The following is a 19,576-nucleotide window of genomic DNA, read 5'->3' on the forward strand; positions in this document are numbered from 1 at the left end:
CATTGTAAATCAAGTATACGTCAATAAAAATAAAAATTAAAAAAAAGGACCTAATCCTTGAACCAGACTTCAGGGTTAGATGTTGAGTCTCAGTGACAAAGCCTTACTTGTCACCACTTTCTTGTGTAGAGATGTTTGCTGCCCAAGGCTTTCTGCCTCCTAAAATGCCTTAATTAGAGCCTGATTGGATTTGACCACAAGAAAGTCTGCTGTACTTTTGGTGCATGATTTCCTGTGCTCCAGAGAGCTCTGCTGTTCAGAGTCTCATAAAGCACCCTCCTGGACAGCTTCTCAGGCCCGGGTTTCTGCTCTTTGGCTGGCTCTGTGCTTTATTAGCTCCTGAGGTACTTACCCACTTGCCTGTTCTCAAGTTAATTCTCCAGGCTCAAAGTTTGACAGTGCTTTCCTAGGGGACACAGCCAGCCTCCCTGTTGCACCAAACCAGCTGGAGGACTTGCAAAAGCCCAAAGCAACCACTTGCATGGGCCTGACCTTGAAATGGAATGCTTTACCTTTCTCACACCAATTAGTGAAGGATGGGATCTGCATTAAGGGGAAGAATGCTGAGTGAATCCTTCCAGAAAATGAACAGAAAAGACAAGCAAGAAGGGCTGGGCATGTTCTCCAAATGGTAGGGCTCCTTGTTCTGTTGGGAATCATCTCAGAGCTGGAAAAGATGCCAGAGCTGTGGGAGAGGGTGAGATAGTGAGCTAATGATCAAGCATTTTGACCTTTGGTTCAAGTGAATGTGGCAGAACTACCTTAGACCACGTTCCAACTTCACTCTTTTCCTTAAATTTTACTTTATATTCCTTTCCAAAAAAGTTGCTTTCTAGTGTTTATTTGTTTGTTTATTCATTTGAAAAAGGGAGTTTGCAAACCCAAAACATGGTTGAATGTCAAGGGAGTTGGTTAAAACAGTTGAATCCTGTGCAAACACCATAATCTAAGATCTTGGCCCAAGCTGCAAACAATTTCCAAGAAACAAAAAATGCACAGCAATTAAGTTGAAGCTAACAAAAAAGGATTTCCACGGTTGAGACCCTATGGATCCCACAGGAGAGAGGAATAAGAAGCACTTCATTGAGAGTTCCTTACTCAACATAGCTCTCATTAAGTGCTCACCAATTTAAATGTAATTTCACTAATAACCACTCTGTGAGGAAGGTGTTATTATTCTCCTTATTGAACAGATAAGAAAGCAAGTTTCAGAGAGGTGCAGTGACTTGCCCAAGGTCAAACTGCTACTAAATGATAGAGCCAGGATTTGAACTCATGCCTAACACACAGTAGAGTCTCGGCTCATGCATATTGTTTATGGAATGAGTAAATTAATGAACAGTCTTTTTGACAGTTATATGCAGGAGCAATTTTGGGGCCTGTTGGTGTGTGTTTCTGACATTTTATAACAGAATTTTTCAGACATACAGAAAAATTGAAAGAATTTTACATTGAACATTCATATACCCATCATTTAGACTCTATTATTAACGTTTTACTATTATATTTATTTGATCACATATCTGTTCATTTATTGATTCCCTCTATCCATCCATCAATCCCTGTTATTTTCTGATGAACTTCAAAGTAAATTGAAGACATCAGTACAGGTCTCTATAAACATTTCAGCATGCATATCATTTATCCTTGTTTATAGTTCTCTTTTTCTTTTGAGGTAACATTTACATACAATGAGATATACAAATCTTTAGTGTACCATTGAGTGAGTTTTTACACACCCTGCACCTGTGTATACCAAACCCCTATCAATATATAGAATGTTATCATCAACACAGAGATTTTTCTCACCTATGTTACTTTTAACTGTGCTGTACAACTTCCTTAACTGAACCAGCAACTCCATTGAAGGCCAGACATCAACTATTCTAACTGGGAGGCCGTGTTGAGATTGCTTTTCCTTCATTGACTGATGCTCTGGGGGTGAACCAGGTGGCACTTAACAAGATTTGGTCCTCAGGTCCCGTCACTTTGATAAATTTCACCTGGAAGCACTTCTTCTCCTTTCAAGCAAACATTTGTGAGTGGTTGCCCCTTGATTACAGCAATTAACTTTATCAGTTTAAACTGAAGTGAAACAATGAATAATTTGTTTTATTGTAATTTAATGTCAGTAATGTATAAGGGCCTGCTCTTTTCAGCAGGGACTCTTTCATCTGTGTTTGTTTAAAAGTAAAAATAATGCTGCTAAAGATAAAATGTTCCTGGCTTGAACCTCAAAGTGAACTCTAGTCAGTTCATTGAAACTCAGATCAGGGCTAAGAGCTGAAATATACAGAAAACACCCAAAGGAGTGTGTGGGCCTGAGTAGGATTTAAATAACAAACCCAAAGGGCCTTTGCCCTATTTGGAAAAGGCCTATTGGACCAGATAAGCAGGGTTACCTCCTTGAAACCCAGGCTTTGAGTAATTTGGTATGTATTAAGAGTCAGGCTTTTCTATGATCCGGAGATTGTGAAAGGCATTTAGACTGAATTGGCAGAAATATTGATGGGCCTACCAAACATGCCTGTGGCTTTGGTCCTTTTGGTTAATGGTACTGTTGCTAGTGGGCAATGGGATCATCACCACTAGGACTTCTGATCCTGGAATTTTCACAATTTAGAGTTTATCAGAATCACCCTGAGGGACTGAAACACAGATGGCTGAGGCCCATTCTCAGAGTTTGTGATTCAGTACACCTAGGGTGAGTTCTGAAAATCTGCATTTCTAACAAGATCCCAGGAGACCCTGCTGCTGCTGGTTCCGGGACCACACTTTGAGGATCACTGCTTGAATGAATGAATACGATCTCTTGTACAAGCCTGCATTTTTCCCCTCTATAACCTTATGGTATTATTTATAGTTGAACACTATAAATAGGAACAGGCACACCCTACACTACACCACCCTACACTACACTACCATATAGGGTGTGTGCCTGTTCCTACTAAGTTTTAGAGTTGGCGGGGGATACTAGAGAAAACATATACACTTCTTCTTTCTCCAACCTGCACAGCAGGAATTTCAGTTTGTACTGGGCTTATTATGACCCTGGCTTTTTCATAGCCCAAACTGATCTTTCTGCAGATAAGGAAAGAACTCAGGCCTCAAACCACATGGCAGAGTTTTCACTCCCTCCTGTGTTGGGACCCTTAGAAAAAGATAATATGTGACTATGGAAACCATACGTCCCAGATTTCCTAGGACAACTCTGATTTCACATATTCTATCTTCTTGTCCCCATAAATATAATTGTCAGACCATGTCCCACTTTGGGTTCAGAAAATATTGTTCCCATATGCATGTCTTAGGGGCCCTGGGGAGCCAAAAGCAAGACTTCCTTTTCTTTCTTGAGATTGTGGGGGCCAGAGCATAAAGCTTGGCTCATAGAAAGGGCTCAAGAGTTGCGGTAAATCTGAACATTTGAGATCAGCAAGAAGCTGATTGTTGCTTCTTTTTTAAAAAAAAAAAAAAACACATCTCTCAGTGATCCCTGTTACAGATCCTTGAATGTTACGAATACGAGATTCTGAGTGCCGAGAGGGACTGAATTGGATCTCTGGCTGGCTCTCTCTCCTCCTTCCCCCGCCCTCTGGAAGGACCACACAGAAATAGCCCAGACAGAAGAGCCACTCCAAAGAAGGAAATTCCACATCCTTCATTGACCGACCACTCAGTCTAATATTTACCTACTTTCTCTGGCAGAAAGTTCTTCCTTCTTGCTAACATCAGTCCCTCTCATTGTGATTTCAGTTTATTTCCCCTTGTTCTGCTTTCAATCAGAATTGAGAACAGCTGGTCCTGACCCTCTACATTCTTTATGTGCTTAAAAGTCATATTAAACCATCCTTCCTGAGCCCAGGTTTAACCATCCTTGGGGCTCCTTTATCCTTCCTGCATGTATCTGACTTGCCAACCGTTTAATCATCTTTGCCATGGGGAAGCAGCTTTGGCAGTTTGGACCAACAGTGCAGCAAAGCCTAAAGCTTTATAACTTGTGCTAATGGGCATGCTAAATGTTTAGTAGAGACTATTTTCGAGCACGCAATTGTGAACAATTTAAAGTGGACTGTACATGGAACCCATTTCCTCTCCCCGCTCCCCCAACAGGGCCTCCCCTTAGCAGCTGAAATGAGTTAGTGGCAATCAGTGCAGAGCAGGAATCCTGTGGTTTCTGCCCTTCCCTCCTGCTGGTTCTATGGCAGCTAGTCTCTTAAAATAAGCTTTCTCCTTAGTATGGCCAGTAAATGTGACTTTGGAATCAGTTGGGCAAAGGGTCTAGGAATCACATTAGCCAAAGAACAGAGGGTGCTAGTGCTGAAGCTCCACGTGAGGTTTAGGAGAGGCTGGGGGCACAGGGGTGAACAGGGATCTGTGAGAGAGATTGGATCCAGAATGTTTGCTATCTACAGGATGATTGCACCTCAGAGCTGGGCATGCCTTTTTTTGCAAGTTTACGGGGGACTTGTCTGGCGTTTGTTTGTGTTCTTGGCCTTTGTCCACTGCACCAACTCTGTGAAAGTGATGCCAGAAATCTGTGGCAGAATCCCAGCCTCAGGGCCAGTTGAGTTCCTAAAGAGAAGAGGGTGACTTGCCACACTACACAATTCTCTTTGTCAGGGGGGTTACCTGCCTCCTGCGGGATGCATTCCTGAGCTGTTCATGTGGTGTGGGAGGGCTGCTGTCTTAGAGTGGGTTCAGGGCCTCTGCTGATCAGAATGAAATAGATCTAGTTGATGGCACTGCAGAGGAAAAGTGTAGGGCCAACTGATATCTGCCCTGTTATCTTCTCACTGTTGGCTCCTCCTTTCTAATAAAACCTTAAAACCTCTCCTTTTCATAAATGCTAGCCAGGCAGTTTGTTGCAGCAAAGCTACAGGAGCAGTTAATGTATCCGGCCATAAAGAAGGAAGAGAAAGCATCAGAGAAGAAAAAAAATAAGAAGCTGGCATTTGTGTGAGGGTGTCATTGAAGGCTTCATCACAGATACGCTCAAGACCGAGGAACAGAAATTGTCTTGGGGTGGGGGTGGAGAGTGCAGTTTGATTGAAGCATTAGCTGCCTTGGCTCTAAGCCAAGGCAAATTGCCAGAGAACCATTAAACTCTTTGTAATTCCATATAATTCACAGCAGCTACAGGTAATCTGAATCAGACCTGACAAAACTTCCCTATCACTTATTATCCATTAGTGCTGAATGCATACTACAGATATTTAAACTTTTTAAAAGTTTTATCATGATGGCCATATTTTCTAAAACCCAAATCAGGAAACCTGGCTTCACAAAGGATTTTTTTTTCAGACTTGTGAATATGTTTATATGAGAAACCTCACAAAAGTATAAACACTAAATCACACTTAGTTAAACATTGAACAAATGGCCTTTGAGGAGGGAACTATAGTCACATGAAATTGGGTCAAGGCTAATTCACATTCAAACATTGGTGAGGGTCCCACACACACACACCTTTTTAGGGGTCTGAGGGAATTGGTTAACTAAGCACTAAGTCAAATTAGAATCTGGTTTATGCCTATCGTCTGGATTTGCTCTTAAAATTTTCAGGGATGGTAGACTGAAAGGGCCTGTTGTAATTTCTGTACACAGGAAGGTGGAGTAGATGTTACTTTGAATTCCCAGATGCTGGGAGCAGTTAAATCTCTCAGTGTTCATGGTCTGTTTGTGAGGGCTTGTGTGTGTTTTAAATTAACTTCCTATGGCTGGGAATGTTACAGACTAAGGAGAATCATATATGGATACAAGGTGTTGTTGCCATGCACCTAAATTTACTTAAAAGTCTCACTCTTCGCATCGAATTGAGTCTAGCATTCACCTCTGGGCACTCACCAAGAAGAGATGTTTAGCTCAAAGCATAATAATTCTGAGCCAGTAATAATAACAATGCTTTTTAAAAGGCTTGAAAACCTAAAGTGCCTCCTTAACCAGAACTCTTTGTTTTCTAGTTAAGGATCATGAGTAGCAATATACCCATGGAAAACAAAAATGCTGTGTCACAACCTTGCAGAAGAAAATATCTGAAGCCTAACAGATTCTCTATCTTGGGCAAGGCGTGTAACATCCCTGAACTGCAGTTATATGATCAGAAAAGTGGAAATAATGTTACTTGTCCAGAATCAGGCAAATGAGTGGGGTGATATTCTGAGGTCCCTTCTAATTCTAATTTCAACAAAGATTTATTGAGCAAATACTATGTTCTCAATACAGACATTTGTTTCCCTAGGTCCAGTGATAGAACTGTAAAAAGACATTGTCTGTTTCTCCCACTGTAATGCAAGTATCCTGACAGAAAGTAAACACATATAGGAATAAATAAAATAATGCAAAATGATAAATTATGTGAAGAAAATAAAACAAGGTAATGTGATGGAGAATGATGGGGATTGGGGTGGGGGAAACAAAGAAGGAATCTACTTGATGTTGGTGGTCAGGAAAGGCCTCTTTGAAGAGGCAGCATTTGGGCTGATAACTGAATGATGAAAGGAAGATCTAAAAAAGAATGTTCTCAGCAGAGAGAACAGCAAGTGCAAAGGTCCTGAGGTGAGGATTGGCTTGACCTCTCTGAAGAACAGAAAGTTTGGTATGACTGCAGTGTATGGAGGAAGTGAGGCCAAAAAGGCAGACATAGCCAGATTGTGCAGGGCTTCTAATCTGCTGCTGTTTACACTGTAAGAATCATTCCTTGGTCTCTCTGTCTGATTCAATTAGTAAACATAAGTGCCAGATGTTAATGATAGGGGTGCTTGATATTTACCCATAAAAAACCCAGGAAGAGGCAATGGCTGCGGGTGGGGGTAGTGGTTAAAACAGAGAACCAAAGCCCAAATGCTTGGGGGAGAGAGAGGTGGGGATGGCTAGGGAGGGCTGGAGAAAGTTTGGAAGGAGGAGGAAAAACACCAGAGTGACCTTGGCTATGAGAAATACCCTCAGTGCCTAGGTTTGTGGAGTCCACTCTCAAGACGGGGTCAACCATTATAGGGGAAGGGGCAGGGCTCTGCCCTTGTAGTTAAGGTTAGAAAAGTACAGGAGTGCATAGGGACAGGAGGTTAAAGTCTGGTTCTTTCTTTTCATCGAGACTTATCTTGAAAAGCAAGCCTGCTAACCTGGAGAAAGGCTTCCACACCACTTTTCCCTTATTGATTCCTCAGACCTTAAACTCAAATGCCCATTATGTCCTCCTTATTTTCTTCCCCATTGAATCTGGCATTGCAAAAGGAAATGCTCTCTGATGTAAGAGTCCCCACCCAACACTAACGCAAGAACAATTGAGTACATTTTCTGTCCCTTTTGGTTTTTTCATTTGTGGAAACTCAGTTTTGTTTTCTGTTATTTGACACATCTCACTGAGCGGGAAAGAGATGGTATGTCACTTCTCAGTCACCACGTGAACAGGACAGTAGCTTGGAACAGAACAGTATGATGGCCTACTTGTTCCCAGATTTGCAGCATTATGTGAAAGCAGCAGCAAGTGTGCCAGTTCAAATTTGGATCTATTCTAGGGTCAGTAAGGAATGGTATTGTTATTACCTTTGCAACATACATATATGCCTTGATAGGTTATTTCTGTGGGAGTTGTTTGCTTTGGTAGCAATTATGCAGAAAGATAAGAGGAAATTAAACGCCTCTTTTCCCCCCTCTTTATCTAATACTGTTCCGAGGGCTAAATGAAGACCAAAGATTCAAATCACTGCTTGGGGAAGGGAACCTAGGCAGAGGCAAACAATGTTCTGGGAGCAGAATGCAGGGGCCCAGCTGTGGACAACATAAAGCAAGCCCCAACCCCTTGGTCCATGTCTGGTAGAGGGCACATGGATGCCTAGGAAGCTGGACAAGTGGATTCCAGGCGGTAGAGCAGGCCTAGTAATTTCCAGAGGCAGCCTTTTGTCCCTTCCCTGAAGGGTGTTAATCCTTTGGTCTTTTTCCAGTCAGAAATGACTAATGTTGGATATGTGTACTCTTTAGAAACTGTCTTTAGCTTTTTGCATAATGGATTATAAATAAATGGCTTCAGGGAACCAGAAATGAGTTACTGAGTGAACGTGGCTTTGGAATGGTTCAGAGTCCAGATAGTTAATCATATCCTCTTGGGCTGGAAGGCTGTATCTAACCCATTCACATTCAGCGGAAAGTTAAAAAGACACTTTTGATCAACTTGAAGAATAGTTTTTGCATCAAAAATAGGTTGGTAATAGAGAAAGAGAGATTATATTAATCCAAGTAGAATAATTTCCATCTCTGTGTAGTAATCTGGTGATAGAAGTAACACCCACGGTACTGATGAACCCAGTGACAGGGCAAGAATAAGGATGCAGATGCAGAGAATGGACTGGAGGACATGGGGTTGGGGAGAGGGGTGGCGAAGGGGAAGCTGGGACGAAGTGAAAGAGTAGCATAGACATATTTACACTACCAACTGTAAAATAGATAGCTAGTGGGAAGTTGCTGTATAACAAAGGGAGATCAACTTGATGATCGGTGATGCCTTAGAGGGCGAAGACAGGGAGGGTGGGAGGGAGTCGCAGGAGGGAGGGGATATGGGGATATATGTATAAATACAGCTGATTCACTTTGGTGTACCTCAAAAGCTGGTACAAGAGTGTAAGGCAATTATATTCTAATAAAGAGCTTAAAAGAAACAGTAACACCCACTTTTATTTTTAATTTGGGCATTTCTTACAAGCATTCATGCACAGTTCATAAATGCCAATAGGTTAATGTGTTCTGTTTGCAGTGTTTTTATATTAGGTGGTATATAAAAGGCTGTTGCTCTTTTCAGCCCCCTAGGCTCAGCCGCTAGATTTGTGCACTATGCTCTCCTAATGCTGGAGGTGGGGTGCATCATGGACTTTCTGGTTTGTTTTAGACTGTTTTAACCCTATACAAAGGAGCTTATAGCATGGTGGTATATAGTGAACTCTTTTGCTGGTAACTGCTCCTAGAAGTCAGGAGCAAAGTCTTTAACATGCTACCACATCCTTTTGTCAAGTTTCTTCCACCCCAGTCCTCTCTGAACTCTCTCTACCACATCAGCTTTGCAAGGTTCTTTGGTTACTTGTACCACTGAAATTCATAGCTTATTAGACAGCTAAGAAGCATAGGTAATCCAGTAGGAGGCAGTAATGGTACCCGAAGAAGAGATTGTTGCCTGTGTGACAATGGCCTTAGCTAAAGTTCTACTTCTCAGAGTGAGTTGCAGGAACCCTAGGGACCATGACAAAGAGAGGTACCTGGGATAGACAGGAAGAACAGAGGTGGATTAGATAAGGGGTTGATTCCGATTTTATGATATGTCAAGATAGAAATTGGTTGGTGATTAAAAAAAAAATTTTCATTTTTACCAGCTGGCAGGTAAAGAAAACAAAGTGTTTGTCTTCATTTTTATTTCCTACTGAAATCATCCACCTTATTGGAAGGGTGGTGTGGTAGTTGGAGCAGATGAATACTGTCTCAAAGTCCAGAGGAACAATGGGCAAATTCATAAATTATAGCCCTACTGTAAAGACTTACCCTTTAAGTGAGATGTTTTTGCCTTGATTAAAGATATGAGTATGTGCAAATAGTGCCCCATCCTTGGGCCCTACCTCAAAAATATAATCTGTATAGTGTAGAGTTCTTAATTTTTAAAATTCTTTCTTAGATTAAGGAATAAGTTACATATATATAGGGTTGATCAAAAGGTTCATTCAGATGTTCCGGAAAAACCGGAACTAACTTTTTAACAAACCCAATGTGTATGTGTGTGTGTGTGTATGTGTATGGAGATGCACATATCTTAGTGAATTTTTAGATGTGTATATTTCCATATAATCAGTTTCCAGATTCGCATGTAAAACATTTCCAGCACCCCTGAAAGTTTTGCTCATGTGTCTTCACAGTCAGTACACCCTCTCAGAGGTAACTACTAGTCTGAGTTTTATCACCACAGATTAGTTTTTTAATTAATTAATTATTTAATTTGTATTTATTGGCTGCATTGGGTCTTTGTTGCTGCGCGCAGGCTTTCTGTAGTTGCGGAGAGCGGGGGCTACTCTTCGTTGCAGTGCGCAGGTTTCTTATTGTGGTGGCTTCTCTTGTTGCAGAGCACAGGCTCTAGGTGCACAGGCTTCAGTAGTTGTGGAGCATGGGCTTAGTAGTTGTGGCGTTCAGGCTTAGTTGCTCTGTGGCATGTGAGATCTTCCTGGACCAGGGATTGAACCCATGTCCCTTGCATTGCGGGGCATATTTTTTGTTTGTTTGTTTAACTGATTTTAGTTTCTCTTTTCTTAAGCCCTTTATTGGAATATAATTGCTTTACACTGTTGTGCCAGTTTTTGCTGTACAACAAAGTGAATCAGCTGCATCTACACATATATCTGCATATCCCCTCCCTCCCATGACTCCTTCCCGCCTTCCCTATCCCAGCCCTCTGAGTCATCACCCATCATGGAGTTGATCTCCCTGTGTTATGCAGCAGCTTCCCACTAGCTATGTATTTTACATTTGGTAGTGTACATATGTCAATGCTACTCTCTCACTTCATCCCAGCTTTCCCTTCACATGCTCCCCCCCCCCCGCCCCCATGTCCTCAAGTCCGTTCTCCACAGCTGCATCTTTATTCTTGCCCTGTCACTGGGTTCATCAGTACCATTTTTTTAGATTCCATATATATGTGTTAGCGTACGGTATTTGTTCTCTTTCTGACTTACTTCACTCTGTATGACAGACTCTAGGTCTATCCACCTCACTACAAATAACTCATTTTCATTCCTTTTTATGGCTCAGTAATATTCTATTGTATATATGTGTGGCAGGTGGATTCTTAACCAGTGTGCTACCAGGGAAGCCGACCATAGATTAGTTTTGTCTGTTCTTGTCCTTTAAATAAAATGGAATCATACAGTATGTATCGTTTTAGTCTGGTCTCTTTTACTCAATGCAATATTTTTGGTAAGCATCCATTTCATTGCGTGTATCAGTATTTTCTTTTTTAATGCTATGTAGTATGCTACTTTGTGTATAGGTATGTCTTGATGGGTCTGTTGTGAATAAAGCTGCTATGAATAATCAAGTCTTTTTTTGTGGATACACATGCTGCTTTCTCTTGAGGATACGTAAGTATCCTCATAGGTGCTAGACTATGTATACAGATTTCCAAGGTGGTTGTACAATTTTACACTCCCACCAGAAATGTGGAGTTCATATAGCTGTACATATCTTTTTTAGTGAAGTTCCTATTTAAGTCTTTCGCCAATTGTCAATTGGTTGTGTTTTTCTTATTGATTTGTATTTCTTTTTATATTCTGAATATGTCCTTTGTCAGATATACGTATTATGAATATGTTTCCAGTCCATAGCTTATCTTTTCACTCTTTTAGTGACATTTTAAATGAATTTTATTTTGATGAACTCCAATATAACACTATCTTTTATGATTATTGCTTTTTGTATCCTGCCCAAAAAACTTTGCCCACCTCAAGGTCATAAAGATATTCTCCTATGTTTTCCTTTAAAAGCTGTATGGTTTTAGCCCTCTCATTGAAGTCTATGATCTGGCCAAAAATTTTTTAGTACGAATTTACATCAATAAAAATGTTTTGAGCATATGTCCCCAATATACATGATTTTATTTATGGATGATATAATCTACCACCACCAATATTAAATACTAATAAGGCTTGGTTTTTTAAAAGATTAGATAAACATAAATAGAACATCCATTATCACCCTTTCCAGCCTGGGATATATAAATCCATCCTGGAGACTACTGTTCTAAACCACCAAAGGCTAAATAACATTTTTGACAAACACTGATAACATTAATGTCAGCAAAAGACTTCAGTGTCAACAAATGGCTAGAGCTGACAAAGTGTGAACAGGACCCCAATGAGCATGTTTGCTGATAATGTAAGAAACTCTGAGTTTGCTCTTGCACAGTGATGTTTGTTCTCCCTTACCTGACTTATGGAGACAGCAGGACTGATCTGACTCAGTAGGAGCAAAGACAAACTCGCTTTTGGTCGCTGATCTAGAGTACAGAGCTCTTGACTCCCTATCCCTTTCCTCATTACCAAGTTCCTAGAGCTGAGCTTGGCTCTGGACTGACTGAGTTTTTGGCAAAGATACTTAGAATCTGACTTGGGGTAATCCCTAGGGAAATTTAATGATTTGGAGCTCAGAGAGCTTTTGTTGTGAGGATTAGTAAAATAGATGGTAATTAAGCAGCTGGGGAGGAAGGAGTTATCTGTAAGGATAGGTCATACTGTGGGGCACAGCAAATTCTCTTGGTCCAAGGTCAGGAAAGCCAAAGGGCCTGATCAACAGAACTTTACATTCTGGGGCAGCCCCTTGTAGGATTCTTATCTTCTCCTTTTGTGTCCACCTCCTCAGTCTAGTTCTATATAGGAATTACTACTTAGAACCATGCCTACTTACATCCTTTTAATTGGTTGATGTTTTTGAATTCTCATTTATTTAAGAGAGAGCTTTTTGTTTTCTATTTTGCCTTTTGGGAAGCTGGGGTAAGGTAGGAAAGATGAAATTAGGAACAGCAGTTTCTTGTTTTTCACATCTGGACTATGGAATTTGGGGGGGATTTTGTAGGGAGAGAGTTGCTAAAAGAAACAAGTTAGGGCAGGCAGTTTGCTGCAACCTGGGATCAGACTGTTGAAAGCCATTGCAAAGAGATTGCAGAGGTTTCAAAGCCTGTATCTCCCTTGTCCAGGTCACTCGGATTAATCTCTCCTAGCATGATCAGATACTAAGGGATACCAATGAGGTAAGAGAGGGCAGATCAGAAACAGATAGCCCCCAACTTGTGGTCTGCTCAAGTCAAACTAAGTTTCAGAATAAGCATGGACTTTATTATTTGATGATCCTACTTCCTAATAAACTTCTCAAAGACAGATTATGTCCATCTCTACATTTTCTCTCTATTGATTCCCCAGAAAAGGCCAAATTGCTGAATTAGTGTCTGGAGTGTTACTAAAAACTTGAAAATCTTTCAAAAAGTGATAAAAAGACATTCAGAGGATATACTTATTTTTTAAAGCAATATAACTGCTGTCTTCTGGGTGGACCTTTTCCATTTATGTAGTTTTAAAAAATCAGTTCACACAATTAGCTATGTTGTTTGCCTTCTTAGACTATAGACAAGCTGGTGAAGGTAGGAGAATGGGCGGGTACAGTCATCCCTAGGTATCCATGGGGGATTGGTTCTAGGACCCCCACATGGATACCAAAATCTATGGAAGCTCAAGTACCTTAGAGGTGGCCGTCCCTATGCACAGGATTTTGCACATGTGGATTCAACCAACCAGATGAAGCCAGGATGCCGGGGGATGTGGAAGCCACGGGATGCGGAAAACGCACCGTGGCATAATTTGGCTAAAAGCTCCTAGAACTGGCCAACAAAGTTCCACTTAGTCTGGTTTTTCCAATAAATTTCCTGTAGCCAGAAGAGCTATTCACAGTCATGCCATTGACTATTTTTTTCCTTTGTTCAGATTTTATTTTATGTTCTTCAGTTGAAGTTTCATCTTTTTTCCAAACTCTTTATTGGAAAATAATTGCTTTACACTCTTGTACCAGCTTTTGAGGTACACCAAAGTGAATCAGCTGTATTTATACATATATCCCCATATCCCCTCCCTCCCGCGACTCCCTCCCACATTCCCTGTCCTGGCCCTCTAAAGCATCACCCATCATCGAGTTGATCTCCCTTTGTTATACAGCAACTTCCCGCTAGCTATCTATTTTACAGTTGGTAGTGCAAATATGTTGGTGCTACTCTCTCACTTCATCCTAGCTTCCCCATCGCCCCCGCCCCCAACCCCATGTCCTCCAGTCCATTCTCTGCATCTGCATCCTTATTCTTGCCCTTTCACTGGGTTCGTCAGTACCATTTTTTTTTTTTTTTAGATTCCATATATATGTGTTAGCCTATGGTATTTGTTTTTCTCTTTCTGGCTTACTTCACTCTGTATGACAGACTCTGGGCCTATCCACCACACTACATATAGCTCCATTTCATTCCTTTTTATAGCTGAGTAATATTCCATTGTATATATATGTCACATCTTCTTTATCCATTCATTTGTTGATGGGCATTTAGGTTGCTTCCATGTCCTGGCTATTGTAAATAGGGCTGCAATGAACATTATGGTACATGTTTCTTTTTGGATTGTGGTTTTCTCTGGGTATATGCCCAGTAGTGGGATTACTGGATCATATGGTAGTTCCATTTTTAGTTTTTCAAGGAACCTCCAAACTGTTTTCCTTAGTGGCTGTACCAACTTACATTCCCACCAACGGTGCAAGAGAGTTCCCTTTTCTCCACACCCTCTCCAACATTTATTGTTTCTAGATTTTTTGATGATGGCCCTTCTGACCTGTGTGAGGAGATACCTCATTGTGGCTTTGACTTGCATTTCTCTGATGATTAGTGATGTCGAGCATCTTTTCATGTGTTTGATGGCCATCTGTATGTATTCTCTGGAGAAATATCTATTTAGGTCTTCCGCCCATTTGTGGATTGGGCTATTTGCTTTTTTGGTATTAAGCTGCATGAGCTGCTTGTATATTTTGTAGATTACTCCTTTGTCCATTGCTTCACTGGCAAGTATTTTCTCCCATTCTGAGGGTTGTCTTCTTGTCTTGTTTGTGGTTTCATTCGCAGTGCAAAAGCTTTTAAGTTTCATTGGGTCCCATTTGTTTATTCTTGATTTTATTTCCATGATTCTAGGAGATGGGTCAAAAAGGATCTTGCTTTGATGTATGTCATAGAGTGTTCTGCCTATGTTTTCCTTTCAGAGTTTTATAGTGTCTGGCCTTACATTTAGGTCTTTAATCCATTTGGAGTTTATTTTTGTGTATGGTGTTAGGCAGTGTCCTAATTTCATTCTTTTACATGCTGCAGTCCAAATTTCCCAGCAGCGCATGTTGAAGAGCCTGTCTTTTTCAAATTGCATATTCTTGCCTCCTTTGTCAAAGATAAGGTGCCCATATGTGCTTGGGTTTACCTCTGAGTTCTCTATTCTGTTCCATTGATCTTCCTTTCTATTTTTGTGCCAGTACCATACTATCTTGATCACTGTGGCCTTGTAGTATAGTTTGAAGTCAGGAAGCCTAATTCCACCAACTCCATCTTTCCTTCTCAAGATTGCTTTGGCTATTCGGGGTCTTTTGCGTTTCCATACAAATTGTAAGATCTCTTGTTCTAGTTATGTGAAAAATACCATTGGTAATTTGATAGAGATTGCATTGAATCTGTAAATTGCTTTGGGTAGTACAGTCATTTTCACAATGTTGATTCTTCCAATCCAAGAACATGGTATGTCTCTCCATCTGTTTGTATCATCTTTGATTTCTTTCATCAGTGTCTTATAGTTTTCTGCATACAGGTCTTTTGCCTCCTTAGGCAGGTTTATTCCTAGGTATTTTATTCTTTTTGTTGCAATGGTAAATGGGAGTGTTTCCTTAATTTCTCTTTCTGCTTTTTCGTTGTTAGTGTATAGGAATGCAAGAGATTTCTATGCATTCATTTTGTATCCTGCTACTTTACTAAATTCATTGATTAGGGCTAGCAGTTTTGTGGTAGAGTCTTGAGGGTTTTCTATGTATAATATCATGTCATCTGCAAAGAGTGACAATTTTCCTTCTTCTTTTCCAATTTGGATTCGTTTTATTTCTTTTTCTTCTCTGCTTGCTGTGGCTAAAACTTCCAAAACTATGTTGAATAATAATGGTGAGAGTGGGCACCCTTGTCTTGTTCCTGTTCTTAGAGGGGATTATTTCAGTTTTTCACAATTTAGAACGATGTTAGCTTTTGGTTTCTCATATATGGCTTTTATTATGTTGAGGTAATTTCCTTATGCCCATTTTTTGGAGCTTTTTTATGATAAATGGTTGTTGAATTTTAAGCTTTTTCTGCATCTATTGAGATTACCATATGGTTTTTATCCTTCAATTTGTTAATATGATGTGTCACATTGATTGTTTTGCATATATTGAAGAATCCTTGCATTCCAGGGATAAACCCCACTTTATCATGGTGTATGATTTTTTTTAATGTGCTGTTGGATTCTGTTAGCTAGTATTTTGTTGAGGATTTTTACATCTATACTCATCAGTGATATTGCTGTGTAATTTTCTTTTTTTGTGACATCTTTGCCTGGTTTTGGTGTCAGGGTGATGGGGGCTTTCTAGAATGAGTTTGGGAGTGTTCCTCCTTCTGCGATATTTTGGAAGAGTTTGAGAAGGATAGGTGTTAGCTCTTCTCTAAATGTTTGATACAATTGGTCTGTGAAGCCATCTGGTCCTGGACTTTTGTTTGTTCAGAAATTTTTAATCACTGTCTCAATTTCCGTACTTGTGATAGGTCTGTTCATATGTTCTATTTCTTCCTGGTTCAGTCTTGGAAGATTGTATTTTTCTAAGAATGTATCCATTTCTTCCAGGTTATCCAATTTATTGGCATATAGTTTCTTGTAGTAGTCTCTCATGATCTTTTGTATTTCTGTGCTGTCCGTTGTTACTTCTCCTTTTTCATTTCTAATTCTGTTGATTTGCTCTTCTCTCTTTTTTTCCTGATGAGTCTGGCTAATGGTTTAACAATTTTGTTTATCTTCTCAAAGAACCAGCTTTTCGTTTCATTGATCTTTGCTGTTGTTTCCTTCTTTTTTTTTTTTCTTTCATTTATTTCTGCTCTGATCTTTATGATTTCTTTCATTCTGCTCACTTTGGGGCTTCTTTGTTCTCCTTTTTCTGATTGTTTTAGGTGTAAGTTTAGGTTGTTTAATTGAGATTTTTCCTGTTTCTTGAGGTAGGACTGTATTGCTATAAACTTCCCTCTTAGAACTGATTTTGCTGCGTCGCATAGGTTTTGGGTTGTTGTGTTTTCATTGTCATTTGTTTCTAGATATTTTTTGATTTCCTCTTTGATTTCTTTAGTGATTTCTTGGTTGTATAATTGTGTATTGTTTAGCCTCCATGTGTTTGTATTTTTTACAGTTTTTTTCCTGTAATTGATATCTGGTCTCATGGTGTTGTGGTCAGAGAAGATGCTTGATATCATTTCAATTTTCTTGAATTTACTGAGGCTTGATTTGTGACCCAAGATGTGATCTATCCTGGAAAATGTTCCATGTGCACTTGAGAAGAAAGTGTATTCTATCATTTTTGGATGGAATGTCCTATAAATATCAATTAAGTCGAAATGGTCTAATATGTCATTTAAAGCTTGTGTGTGCTTATTTATTTTCTGTTTGGATGATCTGTCTATTGGTGTAAGTGGTGTGTTCAAGTCTCCTACTATTATTGTGTTACTGTCGATTTCCCCTTTTATGGCTGTTAGCATTTGCCTTATGTATTGAGGGGCCGCTATGTTGGGTGCATAGATATTTACAATTGTTATATGTTCTTTCTGGATGGATCCCTTGATCATTATGTAGTGTCCTTCCTTGTCTCTTGTAATAGTCTTTACTTTCAAGTCTAATTTGTCTGATATGAGTATTGTTGATCCAGCTTTCTTTTGACTTTCATTTGCATGGAATATCTTTTCAATCCCCTTCCTTTCATTCTATATGTATCCCTTGGTCTGAAGTGGGTTTCTTGTAGGTAGAAGGGTCTTGTTTTTGTATCCATTCAGCCAGTCTGTGTCTTTTGGTTGGAGCATTTAATCCATTTTCATTTAAGGTGATTATTGACATGTGTGTTCCAATTACCATTTTCTTAATTGTTTTGGGTTTGTTTTTGTAGTTCTTTTCCTTCTCTTGTGTTTCCTGCTTAGAAAAGTTCCTTTAGCACTTGTTGTAAGGCTGGTTTGGTGGTGCTGAATTCTCTTAACTTTTGCTTACCTGTAAAGCTTTTGATTTCTCCTTTGAATCTGAATGAGATTCTTGCTGGGTAGTGTATTCTTGGCTGTAGGTTTTTCTCTTTCAGGACTTTCAGTATATCCTGCCATTCCCTTCTGGCCTGCAGAGTTTTTGCAGAAAGATCAGCTGTTATCCTTATGGGTTTTCCCTTATATGTTATTTGTTGCTTTTCTCTGGTTGCTTTTAATATTTTTTCTTTGTGTTTAATTGTCGTTAGTTTGATTAATATATGCCTCAGTGTATTTCTCCTTGGGTTTATTCTGTATGGCACTCTCTGTGCTTCTTGCACTTGATTATTTCCTTTCCTATGCTGGGGAAATTTTCCACTATAACCTCTTCAAATACTCTCTCAGACCCTTTCTTTTCTTCTTCTTCTGGGATGCCTATGATTCAAATGTTGGTGCGCTTAATGTTGTCCCCAAGGTCTCTGAGACTGTCTTCCATTCTTTTTATTCTCTTTTCTCTTTTCTGCTCTGTGGCAGTTATTTCCCGCATTCTATCTTCCAACTCACTTATTCATTCTTCTGCCTCAGTTATTCTGCTGTTTATATCATCTAGAGTATTTTTAATTTCAGTTATTGTATTGTCCATTACTGTTTGTTTGCTCTTTAGTTCTTCTGAGTCCTTGTTAACTGTTTCTTGTAATTTCTGTATTTTTTAATAGAGATTTTGTATCATCTTTACTATCATTACTCTGAATTCTTTTTCAGGCAATTTTCCTATTTCCTCTTCATTTATTTGGTCTTGTGGGTTTTTTTCCTGCTCCTTTGCCTGCAAGGTGTTTCTTTGTTTTCTCATTTTGTCAAATTTATAGGATTTTCTGTCTCCTTTCCCTGTGCTGCCTAGTAGTAATTCCTCTTGTTTCTGCCCTCTGCCCCCTGTGGTGGGGTTTGTCCAGTGTCTTGAGTAGGCTTCCTGGTGTGGGGGGTTTGGTGTCTCTTCCCAGTGTGTAGCTCTGTGTCTTTTCTCTCTGGTGAGCAGGGCCGTGTCAGGTGGTATGTTTAGAGTATCTGTGAGGTTAATATGGCTTTAGGTAGTCTGTGTGCTGATGGGTGGGTTGTGTTCCTGTCTTGTTTGTAGTTTGATGTGAGATGTCCAGCAATGGCAGTTGCAGACTGTCGAATGAAGCGAAGTCTTAGACTCTGAGGCAGGGCTCCGTGAGAGTTCTCTGCAGTTAATCTTCCCTGTGTCTGAGGACTCCTAGTAGTCTAGCATCCTGGATTCAGTGCTCCCTCCCCAGGGCCTCCTACTTGACTTCTAATGGAGTAGTCCAGACTTCAGAGGCTGCTAGTCCTGGCAATAAAGGGGTTTAAAGAAGTCTGTCCAAGCCCCAGACTGATGGCAGAGTGTTCAGTCAAGCAAATACTAAATCAAGGAAACACATACTGGTATAAGACACACAAGTACTGACTCCAGTAGAACATAAGACACTAGAAAGACCTGACAGAAGAACCCCAGTATGCCATCAGAGAATCAAAGAGAAAACTAACAGAAATTCAAAACCAAAAAAACCCACAAAAAAACAAAAACAAAACACACACACACAAACACAAATCCAAGGAGATTTTGAAAGATAGGATCAAATATAATAGAGAGCGAGAGTACCACCAGACCAGCTGAAGATTCTCAGAATGAAATCAGACAATTATACTTAGAACTAAGATAAAGACAAAACCTAATAATAAAAACCAAAGCAGTGTGTCATCTGGAGA

At 39.9% G+C, this 19,576-nt stretch overlaps 1 protein-coding gene across 7 annotated transcripts in view; it reads left to right on the forward strand.

Moving 5' to 3' along the window:
- The window catches only part of SHROOM4 (shroom family member 4), a 395,362-nt gene that overhangs the window by 91,444 nt on the left and 284,342 nt on the right, over positions 1-19,576 (forward strand). The window lies entirely within an intron of this gene.

This window comes from Hippopotamus amphibius, chromosome X (genome assembly GCF_030028045.1).
Source record: "Hippopotamus amphibius kiboko isolate mHipAmp2 chromosome X, mHipAmp2.hap2, whole genome shotgun sequence".
Lineage (NCBI taxonomy): Eukaryota > Metazoa > Chordata > Mammalia > Artiodactyla > Hippopotamidae > Hippopotamus > Hippopotamus amphibius.